Raw genomic sequence first — 5,928 nt, forward strand, 5'->3', positions numbered from 1 at the left:
AGAATTCATCATTTTAGTTGAAAATTAATCATTTTGTTTGAAAATGTAGCTATGTGTTTAAAAATTAGTTTTGTTTTTATTAAAAATTAGATTTTTACAGGAACATTTAACTATTATAATTGATAATTACATCATTTTAGTTGAAAATTCATCTTTTTGGTTAAAAATCAACTTTTTAACTGAAAATTTAACAACTTAATTGTTGGTTGTGAATTTATCTTTTTAATTGAAAATTCATGCATTTTCGTAAAAATTCCTATTCTATAGTAGAAATTAATCTTTATTTAGTGGAAATTTATCTTTTTCAGTTCAAAATTGAACTATTTCGTTGCAAATTCATGTATCTTGCTTTAAAAAATCGTCTTTTTTTGTAGCAAATTAATCTTCTTGTTAAAAAAATTATCTATTTGGTTAAAACTTCAAGTATTCCAATTAAATATTTATCATATTAGTTAGAAATTCTTCTTTTTGGTGAAAATAAAACTACTTGGTTGGTAGTGAAACTAAATTTGTTTTTAAAATAAATCTTTTTTTTTAAATAAGCTTTTGTTTTAACTAAAAATTTAACTATTCCATTTTTGGTTAAAACCGATCTTTTTTATTTCAAATTTTAGCTATTTGTTCGAAAATTCAACTATTTGGTTAAACATTTATCTATATTTTTGAAAATCGAAATTTTTACTTGAAAAGTTAGGAATTTTAAGCGTTTTAAACGAAATTTAATATAGTACCCACATTATATTTAACTAAATATGCACTAAGTTTTAAGTAAGTTTAGTAGATCTTTTTAGTATTGTTTAATTATTTAATTAATCGACCGTACTATTTCAAATATTTATTTCAAAATATTTTGTAATATTAATTGAATTCCTAGAAACTGAACAAAAAGCCTTATTTATAATACACTCGCGAAATTTTATACATATTCCGAGTCAATCGTTTAAAAAAGTGTGAAATACTTTAATGGCTCTATGCTATGAAAAATTATGCCCTGAAAAATCTTAGAATTGTCAGGGAATTTTTTTCCAGGATTTGAGTAGTCTTGGCTTCTAATTCCAAGTTAAAATTTTTTTTTAATTTTCAGGCTTCTACGTTTAATAATTTTTATTTTGAAACTTTACAAATTCTAGGGCAGAACATTGGAAATCTGCAATTTAAAGATCCACAATCATGATGAATACGATCATGTTACTTTAATTTTATCATCCCATTTTAAATTGAAACTGACCTTGATTTCGCAATTACTTATTGATTATTCCTGACGGTAATCTATCAAATTTAATTTTAAATTAATTTACAGCTATAAATAATTTTACAAGACCGACTTGCATGATAAAAAAACTGGGACCTGAGGTAAAAATCAAAACAGGTTTGACGGCACGCCAAATGGCACGTAACTTATTGAGTTTTTGACTTTATTTTGTTTGAAGTATTCACGAGTTGCATGTTCACAAAGTATACCCGTCGATTCTTGATACTCCCACGCAATCGATATCTTATACCAAATCTGGGACGGCGAACATAATTAAAAATTAAAACCTAATTATCTTCTAAACTTAGATGCACTTTGAAAACAAAGAAACATTTTTATTAAGATACTAATTAAAAAAATAATAATAATAATGCATAAAACATTTGCAGACTTGGCACTCTTTCCATTATTCTATTCTTTTTCCCTATTGTAAACGATTTATATTTTTTCTCCTGTATTCGAAAAACTTCCAATTTTTTCACGTTTTTTTTGCTTAAATGCGAACTGAATCAATTGAACTCATTAAAAAAAATCAAACTTTTTTTGGTTAAAAGGCGTCTTTTCTTTTTATCGAAAATTTGACTATTTGTTTGAAAGCTGAACCGCTTTCTTATCAAATTTTCTTTCGTGAAAATTTAAATATTCCATTTTTGGTAAAAAATTGATCGTTCTAGTTGGAAATTAAAGCATTAAAATTTACATTGAGAATTCACCTTTTTTCAACTGTTAGAATCGTTTTTTTTTGTTTTTTTTTTGTAAAATTACTTTATAAATTGAAGATTCATCTCTTTGGTTGACAAATGAACTATTTTGTTGAAAATTAATTTTTTGAACAGAAAAGGAAACTTTTCCATTTTTAGTTCATCGTTTTTGGTCGAAAATTCAACTGATAGAAAATTAATTTTTTTGGTTGAAATTCATATTTTCGGGTTAAAAATTCAACTTTTTGTAGAAGATTCATCTCTTTTTTATAAAAAAATCGATCTTTTTCTATTGAAAATTATTTTTAACTAAAAATTCAACTTAAATGATATTTTGAATGTAAAATCCATGTATTTTGTTAAAACTTTTTCTTGTTTGGTAGAAAATTAATGTTCTTGATAAAAATTATGCTTTTTCAGTTGAGTATTTAACTATTTTGTTAAAGGTTCGTCTTTTTTGGTTGAATTTAACTGTTTTTAATTAATTAATTTTTTTTTGGTTTAATTGTCAACTATTATATTTTTGTTTAAAGTTCATACGTTTTGAATGAAAACGTAATTACTTGGTTGATAGTTGAACTAATTTGGTTCAAAATGTAATTATTTTTTTAAAAACTCGTTTTTATTTTGGATAATAATTCATGATTCATCTTTTTGGCTGGAAAATTTAACTATTTTGTTAGTCACCTTTTTGGGTCTAAAATTGGATTGTTTTGTTGAACATTTATATTTTTAGGAAGAAAATTCGCCTCCTTGGCTTAAAAATGTATTTTCTGATAGAAAAATGATCTTGTTTGGCTGTACGTATATTTTTTTTCTTTGTTGAGAATCAAAGTATGCTGTTAAAAAATTTAATTTTTTCTTGAAAATGCATCTTTTTAAGTTACGAAATCAACGGTTTTCTTATATACTCGACTGTTTCACTTGAAAAATGAACTCTTTTATCTATAATTTATCTATTTTTAAAGGAAACATTTATTGTTTAAAACGTATTCTATTTTGGTCAAGTATTCAACTATTTGATTGAAAATTAGTTGTTTTTTTTGTAACTTAACTGTTTGCTGCAAAATAATTTGTTTTTGTTGACGATTCAACTATTTTAATGAAAATTCTTCTTTTGGGGTTGAAAAATTCATATTTTTGGTTACAAATTTAACTATTTGATTGAAAATACGTCTTTTCGGTGGAAAATTATTTTTTTGTTAGAAAATTCATCTATTGGGTTGAAAATCAACTTTTTTGAAGAAAACTCAACTGTTTTGTAAAAAATTCGTCTTTTTCGATTAAAAATTCTACAATTTGTTGATTCTACAATCTCTTTTGTTGAAAATTAATATTTTCTGCTGGAAAATTGAACTATTTTGTAGAAAATTTGTTGTTTTTTTGCTTGTTTGAAAATTCAAATATTTTTATGGAAGTTTAACTACTTTGATCAAAATTAATTTCCTTGATTCTGAAAATTTATGTTTTTGGCAGAAGATTGAACTATTCGTATTTTTCGTGGAAAATTAATTTTCTCTGTAGAAGATTTAATCATTCGGTTCAAAATTAGCTTTTTGTTGAAAACTTAACTTTTTTGTAGAAAATCCGTCTTTTTTACTTTAAAATTCTACAATTTCTTTGACTTTCTTTATTTTCTGACTGAAAAATCTTTCTTTGTTTAAATTAAACTCTTTTTTTGAAAATTCGTCTTTTTAATTTAAATATTCATCATTGTAGGCTGAAAATTCAACAGTTTTGTTAAAATTGGCCTCTTTTGATTGAAAACTCAACTATTTTGTTGTTAATTGAACTGTTTTTTAAGTATTTTATTTGTTTGTTGAAAATACAACTATTGGGCTGAATATTGATCTCTTTTGGTGGAAAATATTTTGCTTGAAAATTCCACTATTTTTTTACAAAATGCAATATATTTCGACTCGAAATCTGATAGGAATGTTTTCTTATGTTATAGAATTAGGTCAAATCTATTTCGGTGTAAGCGAAACCCACCCGGTTCTAGAAGTTCATATGGAAAAAATGAGAAAGGGTAGTGTAGGAGAAGGTGTAAATTTTAAATTAATATCGAATTCTCCTGTTGCATATATATTTTAGCAATGTGTTCGTTCCACAAAACCGCTCCGACTGAAAGCGCTGATCAATCTCTCTAGAAATCACCCCACGTGAAGAGCTTTACAAAGTCATCATATAATATAGGCTTAAATTAATTTTATTTTCAACAATTTATTGCCCTATTATTTCCCTATTTTCTTTGAAAGATAACCCTATTTCCCCTGGTTTTATGAACATTTTAGGATATGAAGTCTGCATTTGCAGAAGCTTGATTATTATGCGATATTATTTTTTATTGATAATTGTTTAAAATTTTCTAAATCTATCTACTCAGAATTCTAATTCTGTCTTCCTCTAATTTGAGGTCAGATAAATATTTTGCTTAGTGCGATTAAAGCTAAGCTTTCAAGATTAAACTGCAAGCTCCTGAAAGCTGTTTTCAAAATGCAGAGTGACACTGGACTGAATACACTTTCTGTGCGATCTTTTTTTCTTTTGATCCTTCTTGAGCTGACATTTATCTAATGAAATAACACGGTTGGTCCACCGACGAAGAAGATTATTTTGAGAACAGATCATGAGCTACGTCATAATACTACGAGTACGGTGCATCAGGAATAACTTCTCTTCAATTTCCATCTTAATATTTAAAAATTATTTCTTCAAGAAGACTATTCAATATTTTTGAGTGCATATATGTATATTACTATAATTAGGGCAAAATTATTATTGTTTATTTATTTATTATTTATTTATAATTAATAATTTGAATGAAGGGTGTCCACTGGACGGGGACATGGCCGGGAAATGAGAGTGAATTTATTTTTTGACTAATTTGATAAATTCTTAGAAAAAAATGCAATCACCAATAATATCACAAATTGCATATTATATGATATACAAAAATTAAAAATATATTCGGTTTTAAATTCTTTTTTAAAGTTGAGTTCAATTGTTGACTTTCTTAATTCTCTAATAATTCAGTTTACGATGTGTATTTCTGAAATATTTTACCTTACAGATTTTCCATTTCAGATCTTTATTTTTAGTAGTACAATTTAAATTTAAAGAATTTTGAAACGCGATTTTGGAGACTTAAATAATTAAAAATTAAAAGATTTTTAATTTGAAAATTTTTGATAAAAACCGTATTAAATTGATAAACTGGAAGTGTAAATTAAATCATGATTTTTAAAACTGAACTGTAGTTCGAGTGTTGAAAATTGTACAATAATTAATTTTACAAGACAATTCTAAATCTGTTAAAAATTAAAAAATGTAGAGATTTTTACGTTAAAAATTGAATTTTTCAAAATCAAAATTCTTAGTATTAAACTTCTGATTAAAATCTTATGAACTATTTTCAAGTTTAAAATAATTTCAAATAATAGATTCATAATTAAACGCTTTTATTTACTTTAAACTCCTATTGAAGCATTCTTTCAATCTGAAATATCCCACTCAGTTTGAAATTTTTGTAAATAAAAAAACAACATTTTTGAATATTTAGAAAAATTTGATGGCTTATTTAAAATAAACAATTATGAATCAAACAATAAAAACTAAACAGTTTGAAAGTAAAATATTTTAAATAGAAAGCCTTGTATCATTTTTATAGATTTTTGAACGAGGAAATTTTAATTTTTGTTAAATTGGCTGAGCGACATTTTATATTTTTAAAATTTTATCGAGATGTAAATGAGGATATTTTGGTTTTCATTGCTTTATGAATTGAAAGAAATAAGGAAACTTTTTTTATTTTTTACAAGTTTAAAAGAAGAAAAGTTTCCTTTCCATTTTTTTTTAATTAAAAAAGGCCCTTTTTTTATCATTTTTAAAGATTTATATCGAGTTGGAAAGAAGGAAATTTTGTTTTTTAATATTTCATCATTTTTTTGTTTTTAGTATTTTGTCTTGAATTGA

Source organism: Belonocnema kinseyi, chromosome 9 (assembly GCF_010883055.1).
Source record: "Belonocnema kinseyi isolate 2016_QV_RU_SX_M_011 chromosome 9, B_treatae_v1, whole genome shotgun sequence".
In the NCBI taxonomy this organism is placed as follows: domain Eukaryota; kingdom Metazoa; phylum Arthropoda; class Insecta; order Hymenoptera; family Cynipidae; genus Belonocnema; species Belonocnema kinseyi.